This window comes from Eriocheir sinensis, chromosome 39 (assembly GCF_024679095.1).
Source record: "Eriocheir sinensis breed Jianghai 21 chromosome 39, ASM2467909v1, whole genome shotgun sequence".
In the NCBI taxonomy this organism is placed as follows: domain Eukaryota; kingdom Metazoa; phylum Arthropoda; class Malacostraca; order Decapoda; family Varunidae; genus Eriocheir; species Eriocheir sinensis.
In genome coordinates, this window is record NC_066547.1 from 5161960 (window position 1) to 5189653 (window position 27694).

General features: G+C 44.4%; 1 protein-coding gene across 1 annotated transcript in view; it reads right to left on the reverse strand.

Annotated features, from left to right (window-relative positions):
• Window positions 1–26018, reverse strand: part of LOC127008914 (homeobox protein Hox-A3-like) — an 81547-nt gene extending 55529 nt beyond the window's left edge. The window contains exon 1 of the mRNA XM_050881391.1: window positions 25417–26018. The gene's annotated coding sequence lies outside the window, so the exon portion shown is untranslated. The remainder of the gene's footprint in view (window positions 1–25416) is intronic.
• Between the last annotated feature and the right edge of the window lie 1676 nt (window positions 26019–27694).

Consider the following 27694-nt stretch of genomic DNA (forward strand, 5'->3'; position numbering starts at 1 on the left):
TTTTCTGTCTTTTTTTGTCTCATTACAAAACCATGCTAGGCACGGTAATGTAACTGTCGAAGATGGCATTCGTTTAAGATTTATTATATGAAATTGCAAAAATATAAACGCATTATTTCATCACTTGCACACAGTTATACTTTGTTACTACTGACACACTTCTTGCTGCACTGTTCGTGCCCTTAAGGAATTAACACGTATCCGCGGCAGACATATAGGGTATGTTATTCGCCTCCAATGGCCCTACTAAATCCTTGCAGCAATTTGTTCATTAGCAAAATTTGTAATGTAACCTGTACCGTAATTTAAAAGCTGCGGCATTAATTTTGTCCGGGCATGGCGACGATTTATCTCGCGGCGAGGCGCGGTGAGCGGCGGCCGTAAACACTGGCAGCACAGCACACGACGAGCGGCTATAAAACACCGCCATAAACCAATCTTGGGAGGCTGCTGTACTCTTGCTCCTCTCACACCGCCCCTGCAGGCACTGGACAGTCCACGTCGGCATAGACACACGCCGAGACAACCCCGACACATGCTAGTTTGGTAAATGAACGCGTAGCTCAGGCCGTTGGTGGATAAAAAATCGAAATAATCAGAAGAGTTTTATGGCCGAGTTCCCGAGCGGCGGCGTGGTTTACGAGGCCAGCGGTTACGTGTGGCCGCCGCGGCGCTGCTCTCTCCCCGCCTCCCTCCCGTCACTTTCCCCATCGCACACTTCTCTCTCTATTTTCTTTACCATTTTCTCCCTCTGTCGCCTCGAACCCTTGATTATTAACAACTTCAACTCCTCTACTGTATTGTAATCTTCACTCATAGTCGCTCCGAATACGAATTGTCGGTCAAAATACAAGGAGTTTAGTGCGCTGTCTATCCAGGCGGTGTCATTGTGCGAGCCCGTGGAGTCAAGGCCAAGTGACCAGACCCACGGCCCGGGGACGACGCTCACGGCTCAGCATCCTTCTACCGCTTCTCCGAGACACTTGTATTGGTCAAAGGATTTGGTATAAGTGACTGAGTGCATTGTTCAGGCTGCTGCTCTGCCTCAGCGAGTGCCGCCGGCCATCTTCTGAGCGGGGCCTGAGCGGCGCTGCACTGCCAGGCCCACCGCGCACCGCTCTCACAATATGGCCGCGCGCTTATGATACGAGATTGATGTCCTCCGTTTTGTGAAATTTTCCTCAAATTTCCGAGGGTTTACATCCGCTGTACACTCACACACACGCTCTCTAGAGGCGTCCGCATCCTGCAGTAGCCCTAGCCCGCACACAACACCTCCACCGGCCGAGGACTGGCGAAAAAAAGGCCGCACGTAACACATCGGAAGTCACTCTCAATCACCCATTAATGTCATGCTATAAAAATACGTTGCAACGGTAAGCGTGCAAGAAGGAGAGCGAAGAGAGCGCCGCCCTGACGCCCCCTGGTCCTGCTGGTCACCCTGCTAGCTACACACTGGCCGGGTGGATGAGCGCTGGAGTTTTAGCTCATTTACTCACAGGCGAGTGTAATAAATCTTCCCGAGCAGCGGCCATTTGAGACTCGGGCGGGACGGTGGTGGTGGCTCGGCCAGGGCTGGCGGGCAGACCCACCAGACCAACCGCTCCCTCCTGTGTGTGTGTGTGTGTGTGTGTGTGTGTTATTAGGTAATTTTGTGTGTATGTATGTATGTAGATTGTGAGTTACATGAAGTACTTTGGCATTTGAGTACATTGCTGGGATTACATGAGTGTTTGTGTGTGTGTGTGTGTGTGCTGCTTGTAGTGAATCTTTGGCGTCCTCCACTGCATGTTGGTTGAAAATATGCGTGTTGTTTATGTGAGTTGGTGACCGTGTGTGTGTGTGTGTGTGTGTGTGTGTGTGTGTGTGTGTGTGTGCACCAGGGACCACTTGGCCGTGAGAGGAGGCTGAAGATGCATTGCCGCTAATGATTGTGTTGGTGTTTGTTGATAAATGATTGGGCTCGAGTTTCATGTGGCCTTATCGATCTGAATGCCACCTATTTATAAAAATGCACAGGCAATATATTACGAGATAAGCAGCATTATGTGTGTACAGTGCTGTCACTCGGCAAACAGTATGAGGATTGCATGACATTTTAAGTGATATTTTAAGACATTTTAGTGTCTGTGTGACTATCAGAATCTTAAACGCTTTCCATCATTTTTAGTCGAATATCATTACACAGCGTCAATATATTTATAATAATTATTTCGATTTCCTAAATGTATTTATAGAAAGGAATCGTACTCATCGGCTCAGTCGCTTCAGAAACATGCTGGTAGAGCTTACACTATAACAGTAACTCACCTGAAACAGTAACATGAAAACTATTTCTTTGAAAGGATTGTATTATATCATTCATCGTTTGGCGAGATTCAAACTGTGACATGTCAAAGCTCAACAGGGTTCGAGATCACATTTCTTTGCCATGGTTTATCTGTTTGTCTAATGCACCCTGTCTGGCTTCAGGTATTAAGATGTAGGGCGATTTAAGTATTACTACAACCTCCATACAGTTGTCATGTCCCTTCAAAGTTAGCACACTACAACAGTATTTAGTTTCTATATAAATAATACGTCAGTAGATATAATTCCTGCACGATAGAGTAGAATGTCTTCAGAAATTTCCTCTAGATTCATATAATGGTCTTAGTGTTGAAAAAATAATACATATCACCCATATATTCCTCTGAGCCAAACAGATGTGAGCATACAAATGAGTGAGAGAGTAAGATAGATAACACAAATCATTCTATCAGTATACAGAGATGCCTTATTGCTTGGTACTGACGTTTAGCCTCGTGTGGACCTTATTGACGGGCCAAGATGAGCTGCAGGACAAGGCTATGAATAAAGACACGAGGCAAACACAACCCACGTCCCTCCATGGGCTAATAAAAACCCACACGGAGGGCACGTCACACACACACACACACACACACACACACACACACACACACACTCATGACTGTTTATCCGACTGAGTGTATCCAGAGAGGAGTGTTTGGCCACGTGACTCAGCGGCCGTGTGCATTCCTTTCCTCCCGTGTGCGTCGCCGGACCTCCTTCTTCGAGTGTGTGTGTGTGTGTGTGTGTGTGTGTGTGTGTGTGTGTGTGTGTGTGTGTGTGTGTGTGTTTACTCCCGTGTCTACTTCGATTTTAACACACTGTATCCTCGTTAACTACTACCCTTTACCACTTTCATCACCATCATCATCACCACCATCACCAGCACTACCTATCACCACCACCACCATCACCATTTCTCTACCATCTACCATTACAACCAACGCCTAACGGCATCACCATCACCAAAATAATACTTTACCTCACGATAAACAAGAAAACAACAACTATTCCATGAGAGAGAGAGAGAGAGAGAGAGAGAGAGAGAGAGAGAGAGAGAGAGAGAGAATATATACGCCATCCCTTGCTTCACCGAGAGTCGTAGATGCTCGCGCGAAGATTTCTGCAGATTATCGGAGATCCGCGCCCCGGTAACTTGTGTACCTCGTTCTGCTCGGCCTCACTCACGCAGGTGATAACAGGGACGTGGGAACCGGCACCAGGTAGACAGGCAGGGCACCCAGTCACCCGGCCAGTCACCCGTATAAACAGCCAAACATTATAACTCAGCCAGTCACCCATTTAAACAGTCAACCAACTCAACATTCAGCTAGTCACCCGGCCAGCCAGTCACCCATTTAAACAGTCAACCAACCCAACACTCAGCCAGTCACCCGGCCAGCCAGTCACCCAGCCAGTCAGTCACCCAGCCAGCCAGTTCCCATCCATTTAAACAGCCAACCAAACAAACATTAAGCCAGTTACCCAATCAGCCAGTCACCCATGCATTTAAACAGTCAACCAGTCAAACACTCAGCCAACCACCGAATCAGCCATACCACCAAGAGAGAGAGAGAGAGATGCAAGAATGTGTGCCATAAATACGCAATAAAATTCAGGTTTCTCGGAGTCATTTTTGAGGCAGACTCCCTCAAGTTTTTACGGAGCGTCTTATAGGGCCGTGGAAAGCACTTTGTTGGTTGTGTTTGATGATGAGAGCGGGATGTCTGTGTGTGTGGAAGAGGCCTTGACGGAAAATGTGATAATGTTTTTTTTTTAGTGTCTTGCTTGTATCTTTTTATTTTATTACTGGAAAGGAGGCAGGCAGTTTAAGGTTAAAAGATATATAAGATACAGAAAAGCTCCCTACATATATTTCGTACATGCTATTTAGATAAAAAAAAAAACTTGGGGAATACATTGAATAACGCTTATATTGATTGAAAGGGACACGAGGTAACATATTAAGGAGATGCTAAAGCCTTTTGTGTCTTTAGTATATGTGCCGAATTGTATAGTATACCATGCCACACCCTCCGTGAACACACACACACACACACACACACACACACACACACACTCCACAAACAGTCCTGGTGTCCTCTTGAAACAGTGACTCTGCTCTTGTCCCTATAAAGACTGGACGGTGGAAGATTATATGTAAAGAAGCATCGAAGAGTGACGAACTGAAGCTATGGGTGTGTTCTCTTAATTAGACCTGTACCCTTTTTTTTAAGTAAAGGAGGCAGCTTAAGGGCAAAAAAACTAAACACAATAACAAACAAAACAAAGCCTGCTGAATGCTGCTCCGTATGTAAGAAAAGAACGAACGGGCAGAAGTGAGGTCATTTTCTATAGATTTAACTAGAAGAGAGGGATCTACCGATTATATAACCATAATTGATGACATTATTCCAATACATTAACTATTTCATACCTAGTTATTAATGTTATTGGTGTTGCTTCCTTGCTTACCTATCTCTGTATCTATCTGTCTATCTATCTTCCTTTCTCTACACTCTATGGATATGTCAACACGTGCGCCATTATCTTCTACCATTTAACATCATAATCATCACCACCTTCACTACCAATCACAGTCACCACCACCTACCAGTACCTATCTATGTATCTCTATCTCTCAATATTTCTCTCTCCCTCTACACCTTATGGATATTTCAACACATGCGCCATTTCTGTATTCCAAAGAGCTCTCACTACACTCCGGCCCACCGCACGTATTCCCCCGCTGACAACACCCGCCTACACCTGATTTATAAGCCCCTTTTACTGGCCTATTACATTTTATTGGTGCCCTAAGTGACCGGGGCTGAACGCTAATTGATTGACCAATGACTCTCTGATTAATGGAGCAGAGGGCGAGAGAGCAAGTACGAGAGAGAGAGAGAGAGAGAGAGAGAGAGAGAGAGAGTCTGTCTGTATCCCTCTCTCTGCATCTTCCTGGTTAATATTTTTTTCCTTCCTCTTTCTCCTTCATGTCATCTGTGCTTTTATCTTTTCCTTCCCCTCCCTCGTTCCCCTTCCCCTTTTCCTTTCCTCCTTTTTCCTTCTCCCTCACAGTCGGGGGTCAGGATTAGCCAGCCCAGACATCCTTACGCTGGAGTCATGCAAAGGACTTGAGAGAGAAAAATGAAGGAAATGAGCAGTAGACGAGAAGTATTGAGTGAGAATTAGGGGAGAGCTTGGAGAGGGAGAGAGAAGTATGGACGTGTGTGTGTGTGTGTGTGTAGGGGGGGGGGGGGGTGATGTTGGTGTTTGATAGATAGACAGACGGATATATAAACAGACAGACGGAGAGATAGACAGACAGAGATGGAGAGTGAAGTGAGAGAAGATAATAGAGTGCGTAGGTGGAAGGGTGGATTGGTGAGGTGAGGAGAGGTGAGGGGTGAGGGCAGGAGGATCAATGGGTGATGTGTGAGGGTGGGTGGACGGGGGGGGAGAGGTGGGTGGGGGGGCAGGTGTCAGCTGTCCCCCCCCACCTTACTCTGCAAGGCAACACTCGGCCAAACCATGTTACCTGCCACGTCCCACCGACACCTTTATTGATCAGTGGAGGTGAGGTGAGGCAGAGGACGGGACCCTGGACCCTGCCACCCACCCACCCACCCACGCACCCCTCGCCCTCCATGACGCTGCAACAACAACACTAACACCTCCATCCCCTCTCCACCCTCCCTTGCTCCTCCTGACACGACCTCCTCTCTGACATCCAGCACGTCAGCAGCGCCGGACTGGAGTCAGGATTTTGTCAGAAGATAGACCGTCGCTCGTCACCTACAGGAAGGTCTTGTTAACAGTGACCGATGGACGGCTAAGAGTGGCGGCTACATACAGTTTCTTTGGCTGTGTTACCTGTTACGCCTTACATTCATACTCTCCTTCCGTCCTTCTATCCCTCAATCGACTCGTGTGTGTGTGATCTTAACCTAAACTTGATCCCCTAAGAGTGGCAAAAAGTGGCGTCTACATGCAGTTCTTTCGGCTGTGATGCCTTCTACGTCTCACATTCATATTACCCTTCCATCCTTTTATCTTTCAATCCGCTAAGTTGTCTGTGATCTTAACTTATTTAACTTACTGCACTGTTTAAAGAAGGCAAGAGATGTTGGTGCTGTCGTCTGAAAGTGGGCTAAGAATGCCTATGTTTCTTGTTACGTCTCGCATTCATATTAAGTTTCAGTCCTTCTATCTTTCAGTCTGCTAAGTTGTTTGTGATATTAGCTTATTGAACTGTTAAAAAGAAGTCGAAGTGTACGTGTGTGTGTGTGTGTGTGTGTGTGTGTGTGTGTGTGTGTGTGTGTGTGTGTGTGTGTGTGTGTTATGGTCCGTAAAAGTCATAGGATTGTCGGAAGCCCCCCTAAGAGACGATACATAAATCCTTCCGTCATGTTTCGCTCCTTTCTTTTATTGTTAATGCACCCGACGCGGCGGAGGTGATGAGTCATGCCCAAGACGCGCCGCCACACCATATAAACACGAGCATCTTCATTATGCGCCGCGCCCCGAGAATCAGGTGTAATCATATTAATGGCATGGAGGCACCTGGGCGTCACAGACAGGTACGGCAGGTAATTAGCCGATGCAGGAGGAGAAGGAGGAGGATAATATGGAAAGGGAGGAGGCTGCAGGAGGGAGGAAGAGAAGTAGTGCAAGGAGGAGGAGAACATGGAGAGGAAGGAGGCTGCAGGAGGGAGGAAGAGAAGTAATGCAAGGAGGAGGAGAATATGGAGAGAAAGGAGCTTTCAAGGAGGAGGAAGAGAAGTAGAAGGAGGAGGAAAAGGAAGAGGAGAAAAGGAGCATGGAGAGGGAGAGGGTATAGGAGATGAAGGAGGAGGAGAAGGAAAAGGAATAGGAAAAGAACAGGGAGAGGAAGAAGGGTGCAGGAAGTCGGAAAAGAAGTAGAAGCAGAAGTAGGAGGGGGGAGGGAAGGAAGGCAGGAGAGGAGAGGGCCATGGCTGTCGCACTCCTCACGACCCTCTGGAGGCGCCCCGACTTTATATAAAACCTCAGCGCCCGTCCCCAGTCCGTCACTCATGGCCGAATATGCCCCGCGGGAGGGTGTTTACGCCGCCTGTCTCGCTGTGATCGCGGGCGCCTCTCTCTGCCTACTCCACGAGGACGACTTTGAAGCGCTCCGTGATGGATTGATGCCCCGTGAAGCTCCTCCGTGTGTGGGATGGCGCCCCGACGCCCCCCCGACTGCCCCCTCCCTGCCTCCTGCTCTTCTTCATTCTCCGTCCCTCTTGCACTCTCTCCCCCCCTTTCTCCCCCACTGTCTCTCTCTCTCTCTCTTTCTCACCCTTCCTCATCCCCTCTTCACTCCTTTACTCTTCTCCCTCAACCTTCTGCTCTTCTTCATTCCCCGTCCCTCCTCCAACCTTTCACCCTTTCTCCCCACCGTCTCCCTCTCACCTTCCCTCATACCCTCTTCACTCCTCCCTTCCTTCCCTCTTCTATCCTCTTCTCCTCCCCTCCCCTCTTCCCTCCTTCACCGTCTCAGGCCAGATAACAGGGGTGCGCGAGAGACTGGAGAGAGTTAAAGCTCGGGGCCTCACACATAACATAGTCGACCCTTCACGCCCGCCAGTCCGCCGTTTTCTCTGACGACCGCTGAGGCTGATGACCTTACAGAGGGCAAGGGAACAGCTGGGCTCTCCTTCCTGTGGCTACGGAGTGTTGTCATTGGGATAGTGTTACGCTTGCTGAGGAAATAACGCGTTTTTGTTACTTGTATTCGAAGGAGGTAAGCTGTCCGGCCCCTGTATGAGATTATATTCTTATTTATCTGTTACGCGTTTTAGGTTCATTGATATGGTAATTGATAGCGTTTCGAGTATTAATCATTAGCCCTCGTTGCGTATAGTGCAGTAATACGCAAATACCCTGCAATGTTCATGACTAATAAGGTCACGGAAAACGTAAATAAGATGAAGATAACCTATAAAAGTGACTGAAGATTATGATCAGGGCTCTTGTATGATTTAAAGTGGAGCTAACGCTTTAATTATGCTTATTTGTATTGTGGAAACTCTTGGTAAATCTCCTCCCGAAATTGACCTCTCTTTGGCCACTCCTTTGGCCTCTATTCAGGAGCAGTAAGTAGCGGGCTTTTTTTCAGTATTTTCTTTACGCCCTAGAACTGTCTTCTTAGCTGTAAAAAAAAAAATAAGATAGTGTTTTCTTATGCAGTGTTACGATTATGATGATGATGATGATGATGATGATGGGCAAAGGGAGGTGTTGATGGCAAGGCTAAATAGATATATACACCAGTTAAGAGAGCTTCCGGTACTGCCAGTCACCCTTATCAGCACCACGTCGAGTCTCAAGTAAGCCACACACACACACACACACACAAAGGCTCTAGGGGGGGTGGCAAGAGTAAGAGAGAGAGAGAGAGAGAGAGAGAGAGAGAGAGAGAAAGAGAGAAAGAGAGAGACCGGGGGTTTTACATCTGAATCTGGCGCTATCAACAGCTCTAAGGTTCCCAGGACGGACAGTTAAGAACCGAGAAAGGAAAACTTGAGGCGGTAGAGGCGAGTCTCCCACTGGTCTCGGGTCTGGCGATGGTCCTTCTGGTCTGAGTCGTGCTGGGACAAAGACCGGCAGGGTTTTGGCCCTCGGGAAAGTTGCCAATTTCACGATGTCATCACTTTAGACCACGAAGAGGCTGAGAACGCGGTCACCAGAGCCAGCACGTGGAGATGATGATGGTAACAGTGCCTTATAAAGATGGGAGGCACCGTGGCACTGGGTAGGATGAGAGTGAGTGAGTGGTAAAGGAATAAATAGGCAGAAAATAGTGAAATGGAGAAAGTATTGGTGGGAGGAAGGGAAGGAAGGGAGGAAGGGAGGCCGCGTGTGTGGGGTTGGTTGGGTCATCAGTCATTCTCACGGGGCCGACTTGACAGGCGCAATGCTAGGCCGGAGCGTTCCCTTCCCTGCCACCCCGCCAGCCACCCCGCCTGTCCTCTCTCCCGCCGCCCGTCCCTCTCTCTCTCTCTCTCTCTCTCTCTCTCTCTCTCTCCACGTCCGGTCTGCTGCTGTTACTACTACCACTGTTCCTACTACTATTTATGCTACTACTACCACTACAACAAATACTACGACTACGACTACTACTACTACTATAACAACTACTACTACTACTACAACTTTTACTGTGTTTCCCTATTATTACCCCTACTATTACTACCACTACAACTACTACCACTACTATTACTACTGCAGCTGCCTCTACTACTACTACTACCCCTCCCCCACCACGATCATCACTACCATCACTCTCTCTCTCTCTCTCTCTCTCTCTCTCTCTCTCTCTCTCTCTCTCTCTCTCTCACACACACACACACACACACACACACACACACACACACACACACACACACACATGCATCGATCGTATCACCGTGAGGTATCATAACGAGAGGGAATAACGCCCCGATAAGGCTGGTGGCAGAGGCGTGGTCTGGCTGCCCTTATCCGACGGGGGAGGGAGGGGGAGAGGGAGGGGGAGGGAGAGCGTATATCCTGGGTTTAAGGGAGGGGGTCAGGGAGGGAGGGTGAGTGAGTGTGTGTGGAATACGGTTGCCTTCATTCACGGACCTTAATTCACGCCCTTAATTCCTTGGTATTATGCCCGGGTGCAAACTTATACCTTCTGGCTCCACTTTATGCCCTCTTTCGGTGTGGCATTTATACCTGCATTTGGGGGGGTTAGTGGGATTAATAAGTTATCAGTATTCTCTTCCTATCATTCCTTCGTCTCGAGTTGATTTAGGGAAACGATTTAAATTGATATGCTGGGTCATTTGCTTTCTTTACTCTTGGAAGGAATGTTGTTTACAGTTCTTCACTTTAAACTTGTAAATTTATCAAGAGTTAACTTTCTATGCCTCCTGATGACGCCCGAGAGTTTCATTTCTTCGCCTTCCTCCTTTGGTCCCTTCATATCCTCCTCTCCCGTCATATGCTTCTTCCTTATCCTTGTCCCCGCTCTCCCTCGCTCCCGTCATTCCTTCTTCCCAAGCTGTCCTCTTCGCTCCCTCCCAGTCTCTCCCTCCCCACTTTTCTCCCCGTTTGTCTTTCCTTCTTTCCTCGCACTCTGTTCCCTCTTCGTCCCCTCCATCCTCCCTCATCATCCTTCCTTCCTCTTTCCTTTTGTCCCCCCTCTCAACCTTCGACTTTCAAACGTTCTGAGCCTCTAAGGAGAAGCACGATGGGCGGAAATCAAGCTCCTCGATCATGAAGCTTTTACTTACATGGAAGTCTCTGTCTCTCTCCAGCTAAAATACTGATAAGCCGAATGATGAAATTTCTTTAAGGTTACGCTGATTGACCTTTATGTATTTTGTTTGTTTATTTATCTATTTATTTATTCACGAACTCATTATTTACTTACAGAGTGTTTGCTGGGGCTTTGGCTAGGGCTTGGAACGTCATTAACAAAGGTAAGTTATTTCCTGAGTAGTAACAAGTAGCTAAAATTTTCTGTACCCTTCTCTTAAATCGTACGTGTTACCATATATATTCCACTATGTGCGTATATGGTATATGGTAGCTGTATGGTGTAGTATAGCAGTGGTAGCAGTAGTAGAAGCAGTAGTAAACCATAGCTAATCCACATACAAGCCAGTAATATCACAATCCTACATACAACAACAACAATAACAAGCAATACACAACAAACACAAACACATACTCGAAATCGCACTCCAATGACACAAGTAACCCAAACGACACCAAGGCAAGGGATTAAGGAAAGGAAGCGGAGGGGTTGTTGTTGTTGTTGTTATTGTTGTTGTTGTTGTCGTGGGGTTAGTGTGGGGTCAGCAGCATTAAAGGGGATCATCGTGGGGTTCGCTGGAGGGGTTCATTCCGGAAAGGGTGACACGCGAGGCTCCGTCAGGCACGTCAGATAACCTAAATGAATGACTGATGACTCCGGACCCAGCGACGGACGGTGTTATGAGAGAGAGAGAGAGAGAGAGAGAGAGAGAGAGAGAGAGAGAGAGAGAGAGAGAGAGAGAGAGAGAGAGAGAGAGAGAGAGAGCACGTATTATTAATTTGATGAGAGAAAACTATAAATAGAACAAGATTTTACAACTTAATACCGTCTAAAATAAGGTGGACAAAGATATGCAAACAAAGTAAGCCGTAAATGAAAAGATAGACAGCAAGATAAAATAGATAAACAGTAGAGATGAGTGCAAACAAAATATCCAAAAATATATAGACAGCAAAAGGAAGATAGATAAAAACACAAAACGAAGAAGAGATACAGACATACATAGAGACAGATAAACAGTGAGAGCGAAAACAAGAGAGAGGAGGAAGAGGAGAGAGAAGCAGAGAGGAAGGAAACGCAGGAGAGAGAATATGGCGTGGGCTGCATCCAAAGATTGATTGCAGATTAAGCTAGGATTCATCGCGACGACCATTAGCACCACAATGCCCGCCAGCTGGCCCCACCTGCCCCCTCGCTGGCGGCTCTTACGACGTCAACACCAAGATGTCAATATCCCGTGACCCTCCCGCCGCGGGTTGGGACCATTAGCGAGGTGAGGTGGCCTTTAGGAGTAATTAGATGGGCAATAAAAAGACATTGATGTGTGTAAATGATGGAAGTATAGGAGGGAAGTTGGGGGTATCAGCACACGTAGGAGCCATTGCAAGGTAAGCTGTGGAGGGGAGAGGAAGCGTCCTGTCCACCTCGTGAGTTCGGACATCCCTGCGTCGTGAGGTGCTGTGCGTGAGAGGGAGAGAGAGGGAAGGGGGTGGACTTGTGTACGTGTATGTGTGTCTCGTGCCGGTAAATATATCCACATCATCTTCGTCCGTGTTGTGCTTTCATGTTTCCCTTATAGATGTGGATGAATGGGAGCTTGTGGTGTTCTGTGGTGTGGTTGGTCAGTCATTCTGGTTTTGTGGTGTAATAAGTAAACTGTTGACTGGCTATTCGTGGTGGATGCAGATTTTTGTGTGATTAGTGGATTCAGTGATGCTGTGCTTACGTTCCCTGGATTTTGGAGGTTATTATCAACGAAACGTGGATGTGAAGCGAACAAATCAAGTGTGGGTGAGGAAACAGAATCAGTGCAAAGAGAAACGTCATCGATAACTACTGGACAAGACACTAAAAAACCTGCTTCCTATACGTCGAACTCTCCTCAACACATCCTGAAGGTGAGTCAAGAGTGCATGTAAACAATGTCACGAGCCTACACAACCATCACCACACTCACTATCGACACCCAAGAACGACACTACACATTCACTTATTTGCATCTTGTCAGTGGAATAAAAACGAGACTCCGGGTATCCAAAACGAGGGAATTAATATCACAACAACGGCATCAAGGACGGGCCGATCACAGCATCACTCACGCCATCTATGGGTAAGCGGGGGAACTTGTCACTATTACTCTCCCATTTTCTCTTTCGCTTTGTTTTGATGCGTCGATTCCAGAGCAGGAGGGAGAGATGGGGGAGGGGGGGAGGGAGAGAAGAAGGGGTAGTGAGGGGGATAGGGAGGGGTGGTGGTTGGGGGATGATGTCACTATACATTTGGAGTTTGTTTCATAATATTTCATCTCATAATTACTTTAGTGTTTTCTGTTTTCATATGCACTTTCATTTCTTCACTCGTTGCCACTTTTAAGGTAGGACACTTATATATGCAAAAAATAATGGTGAATAGGTAAATATGAATATGTGATTGTAATTATAAGTATTGTTGTCATCTCTTGTTAACTTAAGTAATAGAAAATATAGTTCAATACTTGTCACATCAAAAGTTTAAAGTATATTTGTGTATAATATCTGAAGTTGCTGTATACGTTCACATCACAACACGAACACACATACTTTCTCTTTCACTAATCTCGTCACGTAATTTTCCCTTCCCCGCCTCTCACACATACACACGCAAAAAAATAAATATACATAACAAAAGTAAGTCAGTGTTGAGCGCATTTTCCTCAGTAATTCGTAACAAAAGCTGAATCATGAAACTGAGATCCCTTCCCTGATGGCTGTAACGGGGTCGAGGGAGGAAGAGGAGGGGGAGGGGCACTTGAGGGGAGGGCAGGGCGTATGAGAGGGGAGAGGAAGGAGGGTCGGGTGGGGAGAGATGCCGGCCGCCGAGACAGACTGGAAGGGGAGCAGAGCAAGGAACAGATCCAGAGTTAGGGGAGGAAAGGGGAGACGAGGGGACAAGCGAAGGGGTCGTGTGAGGGGAAGGACAGAGACAGAAGGGGAGAAAGGGGGGAAGGGAGGGAAAGAAGAGGAGAGAAGGGAGAGAGGAGGACGCGATGGAAGGGTTATCTCCCGTCTCTATTGCTCATTTTTCCCCTCTCCTCGTTTCTTAATTTCGTGTTTAATTAATTTCAACTTCTAACTTATTTCATGTTTGCTTAACTAAGAAAAATCAAACATTCCATTCATCATTTTTTAACATCCGTGACGTGGAACAGCCTGTGACACGATTTTTTTTTTTATTATTTTTTTCTCCTCCATCCAACCTCCAATCAATAAGTTTTTCTTTATGCATGAAATCGTGATATGCAAAACTTGTGTGACACGTATATACAATTAATCATGATATACATACATACATACATACGGTGCTCTGTGTTCTGTGTATGTGTGTGTGTGTGTGTGTGTGTGTGTGTGTGTGTGTGTGTGTGTGTGTGTGTGTGAAAGGGGGTCGCGCCAGATGACAACACCGCCTCATCTACAAGTCAATACAATACTCAGACTGAAGGGGGAGGGGAAAGAGGGGGAAGGGTGGGGAGGGGGGAGGGGAAGGGGGGGGCAGGGGGGCGCGTGAGGCATATCGACCCCCTCTTGAAGCCAGTCACTCCGTCCCAGGGCGTTTGTCTCCTCATACGAATATTATTGATTGGTTTTATTGAATTTTATGATCTGATTGTACTCCATTTTAAATAATTTTCTTGCCCTCTCTATTTTTCTTTTTCTCATTAGTGCCACAATTATTTTTACTTACTTCATATCGTAGACTATTTTTGGGGTCTTTTTGTGGTTCGTAATACAAAACATCATAGTTGCTCCTGGTTCATCTTTACTTTTTCTTGTTATTTTTTTGTTTTTCACTTCATTCGTATTCCTAAACTTTTTTTATCCTGTCTGCCCTGTGCCTAACTTGTTCCTGTTCCACATATTTGTCATCCTAGTTACTCCAGCTCCACTCTTCTTCTTCCTGTTATGTAGGTATTTTATTTATTTTATTCCCTTTCCTTTCGTCAGCCTCGCCGTCCTCCATCCATCGCAGTAAAATATCGACGTTCTTCTTAATGTGCGCCGTTCCGTTGGGGCAGAAACACATCCAATATGAAAGTTTCTGCAAAGTTTTTATTGACTTCCATTTCAGTTTTATTTCAGTTTTATTTTTTGGCAGTAGGAGACGAAACAATACAGTGCGATTCATATTATTTGTCCTCACTGGAAATAGAAATTACTTTATACGTTACTCATTTTTAAAAGGGAAAAGTAGGGATAAAAAAGATATATATGAGTTGGTAAGTGGATACGAAAATAAAGAAGTAAATACAAATGTAAATATATGCGTGTAAATAGATAAATACTAATATAAATAGTCAAATTAAAATTAAGCAGATTGGTTTCCCTCTATATCTGCATCTTTCTTTTCATCCTATATTTAACATTTCCTGTATTTTCTTGCTGTTCTCCTTTTTTCCTCTTTCTTTCTCCACGTTCTTTCATATTTTTTGCCTTTCTTAATTTCTTTCCTTTCTTTTTCTTTTTTTGGGGTGGTTCTTCATATGGAACTGTTCTCATAAGTTTTAAACATAATCGTGCATTAGTAAAATCGAGCAACAGCAGCAATAAATAACTGTGCTGAACAGCTTCATGAGCCAGATATTTATAATAACCACGTCATCTCTTCAAAATATAGACACGAAAGAAAATAAACTGCGGGATGAAGATTCATGAGAATAATTTACGAATGTTTGATTAATAACTAAAGTTGACGGATTTATTAACCTCAGGCGGAGGATGATTAAGGCAACGCTGGAAAAAAATGATGTTTCCTTTGAAGAAGAAAAAATAAATATAATAAATAAAAAGAGGGAACAAAAAATATGCAAAAAAAAAAGTAGTTCGGGAAGAAGGTTAAGCAAAAAAAAATAGTTCAGTCAAAATGGAAATGAGATACACAGACTGAGAAACACACACACACACACACACACACACACACACACACACACACACACACACACACACACACACACACACACACACACACACAGTCCCCCCTTCACCCCTCCTCCCCCTCCTCACACACACAACCCCCCCTCCCTCTCTCACAGTCTCCATATCTTCCACTGGCATTTTTCCTTTACTAAATACTAGATTATACCATGACGAGGCTCCTTCAGTCCATCCTGCACACACGAGGGAAGGTTAGGCGGCGGTAAATACTCATTGCAGGAAATATTCAATGCAAAGCCCATCAGAGTTTCATTAAAAAAGACTCGATTTGATTAGTTAGTAGGCAGGCGGTGATGAGAGAGAGAGAGAGAGAGAGAGAGAGAGAGAGAGAGAGAGAGAGAGAACTGTAGATGGCGGGTGAGTGGAGGTGACGAAGGGGGGGATAAAGGAGAAGAGGAGGAGGAGGAGGAGGCAGTGGCTTCCTCTGCCCCTCCTCTGTCATCACCATATTGATCCAGCGCGCCATCCTCTTTCCCTCCCTCCCTCTCCCCCTCCGCTTCTCTCTCTCGCTCTCTCTCTCTCTCTCTCTCTCTCTCTCTCTGCGGTGTTTTCTAATAATTGCATAGATTATTTTTACATTTTACGCAGTTTTGTGGCGATGCGCAGTTATCATTATTATTATTATTATTATTATTATTATTATTATTATTATTATCATTATTATTATTATTATTATTATTATTATTATTATTTTCTTTATTATTATTTATCTAATAGTACTAATGGTAGCAGGTGGACGTAAAAGTAGTAGCAGTAGTAGTAGTAGTAGTAGTAGTAGTAGTAGTAGTAGTAGTAGTAGTAGTAGCAGTAGTAGTAGTAGTAGTAGTAATACCATTGGGAGTAACAGTAGTACCTTGTTATATATTATGATTTTTCTCAATTTTTATTGCTCATATTGTTTCCTCGTAAACTAATTCTTACGTAGCACAAGTAAAATATTCTTCCACATAATATTATGTCAAATTATTGCTGGGAGGACCAAACAGAGTACAGGGCCACCACCTAAATATCTAGCTCTTTACTGTATCTACTATTGCCCTCTCCACACACACACACACACACACACACACACACACACACACACACACACACACATTAGCTGGATCGTTGGCATTTTCCATGATGAAGTGGGAGTTGATTCATCCCCATCCCCGTAACAGACAGCGCAGGTTATCGCGTGTGCCACTCTCCCGAATAAATGACTTTCCTCACTCCCCTGCACCACGGTCAATGCTACACGCTAACGCCCGTATTACTAAACATTTCGTCGTCCAAGCACACACTTTTCACATGGCTTTCGTAGGAGTTAGAGCCTTTCCAGGGGTAGCTTTTTTGACCCTGATAGGAGTTTGACAAGGCTTCTGTACTACTGTGAACTGTAAGAAGTCATGAGAACGTATTTTATCTCTTTTTTGGCCTTTAAATATAAGTGATGTGAGAGTCGGTAGCGTCTAGGAACGCCAAGTTAATTAGAGCCTTTCCAGGGGTAGCATTTTTGACCCTGGTAGGATTTTGATAAGGCTTCTGCACTACTGTGAACTCTAAAACGTCATGAGAACGTATTTTATCTGCTTTTTGGCCTTTAAATATAAGTGATGTGAAAGTCGGTAGCATCTAGGAACACCAATTTAAGCACCTATGGTCGTACTTAGCCTTATATTAACCCATTTCAGACCCCCCAAAAGTGTCCCCTTCACCCCGATACCGAGATTCATTTATTGTTATCGTTAAAATCGTTCGTTATTGATGTTATTTGGTTGTAGTCACGGGTCAGAAAATGGAAATCACAATGTTCTGGGGAGGATAATCTGGTGACGGTGCCAGCTGTGATGCCCCGGCCGTGTTGTGACCAAAACGCCGCCGCCCCGGAGTGAACAAACCTCCCCTGAGTTTCCCAGTTTCTGCCCTTCCCGCTGAGTCGGAGGAAAATGGAGTCGAGCGGGGGGCAAAGATTTTCTGGAGAGGCAACGGAAGAAAACGGTGCTGTAATTTGATGCTTTAAAAGGCTCTAAATTGTAAGTATGAGGCCCGTTGTTTTTGTATATGATGCTGATAATGTCAATAGATAAATATATGAGTTCATTATAAATCGAACCCCTTCCAAACAAAGTTGCGTAAATTTTAATGCTTTATTTGGGCCTGTAATATCTAAATCTAAGACCCGTTATTCTTGTTTTTATTGATAAGATGAAGTTTAACACTATAAAATCGAACGGGCGTAGTTTTTAATGCTGTAAGGCCGCAGTCTCTATATCTGAAGGCCTTTCGTTTTGTTTCTGGTGATAAGGTGAACGGATAGCCGAAGAATCATATAATAAACTTGCTATAAAACGACAAAGCTCTCCAAAATGCTTAGTATATCAAATGAAGGAGGAGTAAAGAGCGGTAACAGAAGAGAACGACTGAATATGTTAAAGTAATCCCTGAAATCTATGAACTTAACACGTTTTTCTTTTTTTTCACGACGAGGAAAGAAAGTAGAGATCAGTGAAGATTCATACACCTTCACTATGGGAGGAAAAAATGACCAAAACATCATACCTAAGGGCAACGGTGGAGAACGAATGTAGAGATGACGAAGTAAACTCTGAAGCAAGACCACGTTATCTTTATATATACGAAGAGAAAACGAAACACAGAGCACCAAAGATTCCATATAAACTCACTCACCACGGAATGAAAATAAAGAAAAATAACGTGTAATATGTGTATGGATATTTCACGGCCATTCTTTATAACAGTGGGTTCCGTAAGCGATTATTCTGTATCTATATTATTGGAAAGCGTTTGAATATATGGTCAGAGGGGGTGGTGATACTGGTGGTGATACTGGTGGTGATGGTGGTGGTGTGAGTGGTGAGGGTCTATATTAATACACTTGGGCGTTAGGGAGGCACTAAATCAAGAAAGATGTAACATTAATGGACGTCATTTTACCATAGTTTTCCCTCATTTTTCCCCTCGTCCTCCTCCTCTACTCGGGGCGAAGGGAAGTAAAGAGCGGTGGAAAACGGCGCTTAGGTTATAGGAGAAGGGCGAAGGGGTGGTGTTCCCGGCCCTCTCTTTCTTATATTTTTCCCCCTCTGTACTTTATCATCTCTCTCTCTCTCTCTCTCTCTCTCTCTCTCTCTCTCTCTCTCTCTCTCTCTCTCTCTCTTTATTATTTTTAGCGATATTCTTTCGTTTCGAGTCGTGGTTTTAATTTTATTATTTTCTAACGTCTGCTTCTTAATCCGACAGTTTGTGGTTATGACTTCCACACTATATATAAAAGCCTGGAGCTCCATCAGAGGCATTCATAGTGATCCGCAATGTTGGGCAGTTGAAGGAACTTAAATAAATGTAACTAAATAAATGGATGACTAAATGAATATACGAGAAAACAAAGGAAGATCTATATATAGCCGTTAGTTCCATTGTAGTATTTGAGTCCCACCCAAATTTATCTCAGGCATGTGTGATTGTGTTTTGTTTCTCTCTGTTGCACACACACAAAAAAAAAGAAGGAAAGAGAAACCAAGCAAAAGGAAAAGAATGAGAAACAAAATAATATGTACTAAAAAAAGAAAAAGAAGGTTAAGAAAGTTTAACCTACCCTACCATAAACAATACCATTAAGCATAAACGTAAAAAAAATATTCCCTAAAATTGAACCCGGTTCGGAACTTGAATCTTTCCGGATGGACCGAGTGATGAAACTTTTAGGAATTCAGATCAATTCTTTTCGCTATTCTTAGAGTTCCAGAGATGCCAAAAGAGGGGGACCTGAGGGCGAGGGACTAGGGGCAAAGGGGAGTTCTTGGACCACGCGTAGAAGGAGGAGGAAGGACAGTGAGCGAGAAGAGAAAGGGAGAGACGAGATAGGATGAGGATGATGGAATTCAGGATGTGAGGAAGAAAAAGGGAATGGAGGCTGGGAAAGAGGGAAAGGAGGAAGGATATATTGGAATGGAAGGATGGAGGACATCAAGTCAGGGAATAAAGAAAAAAAAATTAAATAGATGTGAGATAGGATGAGGATGATGGAATTCAGGAAGGGAGGAAGAAGAAAGGAATGGAGGTTGGGAAAGAGGGAAGGGTGGAAGGATAGATAGGGCTGAAAGGAGAGAGGAAATCAAGACAGGGAATAAAGGAAAAAGAATGTTAAAGGGAAGAAAGGAGTAGAGGATAGAAATGAAGGAAAAGGGAGAAAGAAGGAAGGGAAAGGAGGAAGTATATAAAGGAATGGAAGGAGGGAGAATATTATAAAAGAAGACACGAGAGGAATAAAAGGAAAAAGTGAAGAAAGAAAACGTGGATAGGAAGAAAAAGGAAGAAAAACCAAGGAAAAGGAAGTAAAGAGGAAGGGGAGATTGAGAGAAAGAAAGAAGGGAGAGGGAGAGAGAGAGTAGGAAGGCCCCATAAGACGTATTCGTGAGTGAAGGACTTCGGAATTCTTTTATGTTGAAGCCATAACATTCCAGACGGCTGAAGCTTCGGATCGTATACAGAAAGTTTTATTTATTGCTTGTCGATTAGGCTTCTCAGTCCTATTTTGTATATAGGTCTACTTTCTGTTTCTTTCTCTATAGTATCTTTGTTTGTTTTTATGTATGTTTGTTATGTATGTATGTTACGCCTTTTAAATTTGTTCCGGATATATAGATCTATTTCCTGTATCTATTTCTTTATAACTCTTTTCTTTGTTTTTATATATGTATGAAATGTATGTATGTATGTATGTATGTATGTAGCCTATTAGAATACAGAACACGAATATAAAGCAATGAATGACGCGGATATGATAAAAAAATAAAAGTAAGATATCAAATGTTAAGTGAGGAGGCAATATGGGGAAGTGTTGAGTGGGCTAAGTGAAAGGGGGGGGGTAGTGAAGGGGTGGTGAAGGGGTGGTACTCATGCTATCTGATGAGGGGGTGTTTATCTGATGAGGGGTGTGGTCACAATACGCCCCCTCACCCCACACTCACACCTGACCCTCATACCCTCTTCTCTCACCCGCACACGATTTCCTGGTATACGCTGAATGCTCTTTTTTATTTCACATATATGCAGGCTAGTGCGTGTGTATAGTCTTTATTTTCCCTAGTCATGTTCTCCTTCAGGTTCAGTAATATAATCCTAATGCTTTAATGGCAGACTTCCTTACATTTCTCTAAGTATCTCTTCAATCTATACTGCACATCTTTTATTCAAACTCTTTCTGTCCTTTTTTTGTGGGAGTAATGCTTTGTGTTTCTCGTAATACTTTGCTTTGCGTCTGAACTTCCTCCATTGCTTTAAGATAACATATAATCCCTTCTCAATCCTTTAATCTTTCCATATACAGACAGCTTTATACTAATTCTAGCGGTAAAGTAGGCAGATGAAGAGCCGAACGGAAACCAAAAACAAATCCCCGCAAATATGATGTAAAAGAGCAAAGCAAAACAGCAAGAGGGGAGATTGTCACTTTTCTTCTCGCACTTTTCTATCACCCTCATTTCCCACACAAGCGTCCGTGCAACACCCTGCCTCATACATCTGCTCAACCCTCATGCTCTTCCCTCTCCTCTCAAAGCGCTGTGATGGTAACTCGGCCAGCCCACGTCACCCATCCGTCTCCTTCCACCTCTCCTGACGCTCTCCTTCGTCGTGTTTGCATGGCCACTGCTGTTTGTTTGCCATTCACTTACACGTATTCGAGCACACGCAGCCACGCATGCAGACACCACACACGCCTTCACGCAAACACACAGGCACTCACGCACGGACTCACGCACCCTAACCTAACCTAACCTAACCTAACCTAACCAATCCTACCTCCATGCACGCACCCATCCACGCAAACACACCCACGCAAATTTTTTTATCATTAATATTTTTGTTCTTGTCTTTTGTTTTTATTTGTGTATTCATGGTGTTAGTTTGTTTGTTTGTTTGTTTGCTTGTTTGTTACTTTATCTATTTTTCTTTTTCATTCTTTCTTTTACTGCTTATTTTACCTATTTGCTTTCTTTTCTTTTCTCATAATCCTTCATTTATTCATTCATTCATTCTCTCTCTCTCTCTCTCTCTCTCTCTCTCTCTCTCTCTCTCTCTCTCTCTCTCTCTCTCTCTCTCTCTCTCTCTCTCTCTCTCTCTCTCTCTCTCTCTCTCTCTCTCTCTCTCTCTCTCTCTCTCTCTCTCTCTCTCTCTCTCTCTCTCTCTCTCTCTCTCTCTCTCTCCCCCCCTTAATCTCGCCCCACGTTAGCCAAAATCATATTCCCCAAACTAAGGTAACATATAAAGACGACTCCATATTGCTTCTGATCTAGCTCCGTAAATGAGAGAGAGAGAGAGAGAGAGAGAGAGAGAGAGACTTCATCATATCTAAGAAAAATATATGAAGAGTGAATATGAAGAGTTTATAAAAGAGGCGTTACTTCTATAAATTTCCATCGCATGTCTTTTGTTTTTCATATATTAATAACTAACGTGAGAGTGAGCACATTACATAGAATAAAAATAACCAAACTGCAGCAGAAAAACAACAACGTAAAAACAGAATAACATGCAATAAAAAAAAATAAAACACGTAAAAGATAATAGATAAAGAAGCATTTACATATAACTAATTAGGTGTGTGAGAAAATTGCGGTAAATCGAAAGGCGAATAAATAAAAAAAAAGTTACCTGTAAGAGTTAAAAGGAAAGGTGTACAGGTGAGGAACTGGAACTCCTTGACAACGAAGAGAAAAAAAAAGTCCAGTGAGTTAGCGAGGCATAAAAGTCACGGAAGCGGAGTGAAACATCGGGAAACAGTAAACGGCGAACCGGAATGTGTGAAGTTGAGGAAGTTTATAGATCAGTGTCTTCATGAGAGGGTCGCGGCCCTTGCTGGCTCGTCCGGGGAGGGGAAATGAGATGGAAAACGGTGATGAGGAGGAGAGGAGAGAAAGTGAGTGAGAGAGAGAGAGAAAGTGAGGGAAAGAAAAAAAATAAGGTAGTGTTGGTCAGGTTAGTTAAGACTTCCTTCACTTCCTTTTCTTGGTTTCTTGCTCTTTTTTATTTTCCATCTTTCCTTCCTTTTTTCTTTTGTTCCTACTTCTATTTTCTTTTTCATTTCCTCTTCCTTGATTCGTCTTCGTTTCTTCCTTCTTTCTCTTAACTACCTTTCTTCCTTTTTCTGTTCCTAACTTTTGTATTTCCATTCTCCATTCGTGATTCCTCTTACTTTGTTCTTCCTTTCCCCAACTTCCTTCCTTTTTTCTTTTATTATTTATTTGATTTCTTTTCCCCCTCTTTCCTTTCTTACTTTTCTTTCCTTTTTCTTCTTTACCTAGCTTCTTTTCTCCCTTCTTTCCATCTTTCCTTCCTACCATCGTTCCTTCTTTTTCCTACATTACCTTCCTTCCTTCCTTCCTTCCTTCCTTCCTTTTCCTCTACCACACGAGATATTATATGGTGGATAGGCCAAGAAAGCAAATATGATATGTATCTTGTATCACGATCACCCATATGGATATTATAGGCATCGAGCTAAACACACACACACACACATACACACAGGGGTCGCGTGACGGAGCGGCGCCTCGTAATGTGTCCGGATCACGTCACTCCCACGTACTGATAACCTTGACGGCGTGTGTTATTAACGATATTATGTCCGGCGGCTGTTAGTGTTGCTGCCCCCTGTTCCTACTACTGCTGGGACTGTTGCTTTTACTGCTGGTGGTGTTGGTGGTGCTACTAATGGTACTCTACTAACGTTACTGATAGAATTACTACTACTACTTTTAATACTACTTTTCGTCCTTCTCGTCTTCTTTGCACTCCTCGTCCTTATCCTCCTTCTTACTCTCCTCGTTCGACTCGTCATTACCCTCATTCTCATTCTTCTCTTCCTATTCTTCCTATTAGTCCTTGTCCTCGTCCTCATCGTTTTCCTCCTCCTCCTCTTCCTCCTCCTCCTCCTCCTCCTCCTACTACTACTACTACTACTAACTACTACTACTACTTCTACTACTACTACTACTACATTACAGTGTCAAGTCGCCCTTTATGCATACCGTACACTAATATGAAAAAAATGTCACGATCAGTAAGTCATAAAAAAAAGGAATATTACCTGACCATTCAAGACAGTGATATAAGCAAATTAAATCCCTAATAAATAAACGAATTGAACCTTTATCGTTTAGACACAACACAAGTGATAGCGCGTGGAGCTAGTCAATATTATGATCATTATTACCACCATCATTATGCCTCGGTTTCCGCTTCCTTGTGTTTCATTATCAGGGCGAGTATAATGAGTGCCAATATTCCTTACTCAGGCCACAACACGCGGCCATTGTGAGCCCTCGCGGCCTCGCAGGATGACGGGGTTGCCACCTCCCTCATTAATTTCAGGGATGATGGGATCCATTAATTAATTAAAATTTACCCTCGCCAGTCAGCCACACGATTGATTAATTTCCTGAACCAGAGAGCGAAGACTGCAGGGCCACGTGTGTGTGTGTGTGTGTGTGTGTGTGTGTGTGTGTGTGTGTGTGTGTGTGTGTTTGTGTTTGCGTTTGTGTGTTTGTGTGTGTGTGTGTGTGTGTATGTGTGTTTGTGTTTGTGTTTGCGTTTGCGTTTGTGTGTGTGTGTGTGTGTGTGTGTGTGTGTGTGTGTGTGTGTGTGTGTGTGTGTGTGTGTGTGTGTGTGTGTGTGTGTGTGTGTGTGTGTGTGTGTGTGTGTGTGTGTGTGTGTGTGTGTGTGTGTGTGTGTGTGTGTGTGTGTGTGTAAGCTAGCATGCACGCACACCCCTGTCATGAGGTACACAAACACGCTCCTCACTCGCCGCCACACGCACGTGCATTCCATTAATTCCACTCGCACGACACACACGCCGCCGGGAGCGAGGAGCATCAATATATTATTATCTTTTTATTAAAGTTTCCCTCATGAAATAAACTGCTCCTGAGGTATGTCCCCCATTCCCTCCCCCCCGGTGTTCCTTTGCCTTTGTATTGCGAAGAAAAGTCAATACCTATAAAAATAACAGCAATAAGATTATGATTTTAATTTTAATAATCAAAAGAATCATAATTAATATTTGTATTGTTATTGTTATTACTATTATTACTATTGTTATTTTTAATATCATTGTTATTATTATTATTATTATTATTATTATTATTATTATTATTATTATTATTATTATTATTATTATTATTATTATTATTATTATTATTATTATTGTTGCATTTCTTATTATTTCCTGCATTTCAAGTGCTTTACTGTATTGCCCGAAGTATGAATTTGTTTTTATTCGCTCAGAGTAACTGTGTCTTTGCGTCTATTTTCTTTGTGCATTAATAAAATAAGAGAAAAATGATATGGTCCACCGTTTCACGTGTTTCAAATTTTTCCTCATTAATAACGCGAAGGTGTACAATAACTAATAAACTTTAAATTATTCCCAAAGTTCCATCGGCGCTGCTTCACCGCTGAGAAAATAATTATCTCAACTTGGCCCAACTCCTCTCCTCACTTCCGGGCCGCCGCACCTGGGCCGCCCGACGCCCGCCACTCAATAACCCACAGAACGCCCACGCGCCTCCTCGCGCCTCCGTCCGCCGCTCACAAGGAGGGGATCGGCGGAGATTAATCGCAATAGTTGTGAGGGACGCGGCGAGCGACCCCCGATGCCCATCCATTAGCCGCGGCGCTTCTTCGAGTAGTGACAGTCAGTAATGACGGCCGGACAGACGGGGTAACACCGACTATGGAGGAGTATATAGAGCTATCAACAAGGCAAATAGCACTTGATAAATTACTCACCCTTTCAACCAGTGCCGGCGTCCAAACATAAATCTTACTGGGCTCCCCCTCAGGGCCGCCTGAGCAATAAATCTTGTAGGCGGCGGGAGGCACCGCTTGGCACTCCGGGCTGCTGCGGGGGGCTGTGCGGGACGTCCTCAATGCCACGGGCATGAAGGATCACCGGGAGTAACCTGACAGCTCGTTGGAGTGCCACGAGTCAGGGCCTTCAGATCCTGGGCAGAAATCTGGGCACCGCAGCGGCCACTTAGCGCGGTTTGTGGAGATGTGTTCCACGGGGCGGGCACTGTGGACGTTATGATGGAGTGCGAGGGGCGGGAGTGGCACTCGTCCCCCTGCTGGTGTCAGGGGGCCATGACGGGTCCCCCCGGGTGGTGGAGGTGGCAGCGGGTGTTGGCGCGGGCACGATCTCGCCGCGGGGTTGGGTGACGGCCTGGCACCCGCACTCAACCTGTGCCCGGCCCTCGCGCTGCCTGAGGAACAACGATGTGCTTCAGCGCCCCGCAGGACATGCATCGGGAGCAGCAGGTTCAGTGTACACAAACGTGACTTCAGTGGGCTCTCCACGCCTTACAGAGTCATATGGGTCAAAATATGCTTCATACAGAGCCTGAAAACTTTGTAAATTTGACAGAAATCATCGTACACCTTTAGAAAAACCGGCTGCCCGAAGCCACGATGCCAGCAGCCATTGAGATCACACCCTGAAGCAAAAATGCCCGAGATTGGACGGATAGCGAGGGGCACATGATGGATGGGGAGGGCGGCACCGCTGGGAGGGGAGGGGGGGGGGCACCGGGCGGCACCCTCTGTCTCCGGTGTGTCTTGTGTCTCTTGTGTTCGCGTCCCGCCCCCCACCTCACCTTTTCTCACCCTCAGCACGTCTTAATCAACATCCACGTGAGGGAGTCAGTAGGAGATGGAATGTTACACGTCAACCATGCTCTGCTGCGCTTCTTACTTCATTGTGCTGTACATATGTTGGTGTGTAGTGAATATTCCTGTTGCGTAAGGAAGTTTTGGACACCTACTTTTCCCCGTCAGTTTCTCTCCCTCTCTCGTCTAATCTTGGCTCCTCCCCTCGTCAGGCCACAAGAAGACCTATTCCTATTTTTTCCTCCGTCCTACCCGCAGCAAACATGGAGACACACACCTGGGAGGGCCGCCACATGTGTCTCATTTTCTCCATGCGTTCACGTCTGCTCCTTAGATAAAAAGAAAAGAGAAGTTAGTCTTAGGAATTTGTGAAAGGAAAATACCATGAACTTAGATATATAATTAGAATAAGATAAAAATAGAGAAAAAAAACCTCTGTTGTAAAAAGCAATTCTTTCAAAAAACTTTCCCATTTTGGTCCTAAGATAAAGAGAAAAAAAATTGTCTTACGAATCTACGAAAACAATATATCACACACATCGATGATATAATGTGAATAAGATAAATAGAAAAATAACACAATCGTAACATAGCAATCCTTTAAAAAAAAAAACACTCACACTCCTCCGATAAAAAAGAGAAGTGAATCTTAGGAGTCTGAGAAAGCAAAAAAACATACGCTAAGTTATATAATTTCAAGAAGATAATCAGAAAAAAAATCTCCGTCGTACTTAACAATCCTTTCAGAAAACCGGCTTAAAATGAAAAAAAAAATCACAAGTTTAATATTACTACCTTGTCTGGAGGTAAATCATGAAATATAACAGACTTACCTCAACGGGACACTCAGGTGGCATTAACAGCCCCCTTGCCTAATGCCCTAATGCCTTACGTGACCCCAGAGATCGTCCGGCAATTAGCGGCCGCCTCCTAATTGATCCGGCAGGTGTAATGAAGGAGTTACGGCTTGTTGGCTCCGGGACCGAGGGGGGGGGGGCAGTGTGGGGGTCATTACTGGAGTCCTGGATCAAGGGAGTCACCGGGATCCGTCAGGCCGCGGAAGGAGCACCAGAAAATAGGTACTTCTTATTGCTTACTTCCCGTCCCGTTGTGCTTACTTGTGCTGTGCGGGGCGAGGTGTTGATGTTGCTGTTTCTGTTTTATTTTTTATATATATTTTTTTACATCAGAGGACACGGCTCAAGGGCAATAAAAAGAGTACCAAAAAAAAGCCCGCCAAAGAGTAGCCAAACGAGAGATCAATTTCGGGTGGATTTTGTTGTTTTTGGTGTTCTTGTTGTCACGGTCTTGTGTTGCTTCTGGTGTCCGTATTGTGGGTTTGGGCTTGCCTCTTTCCTCTATGAAAAAATCTCTATATCAGTTCTCATTCTTATCATTAACT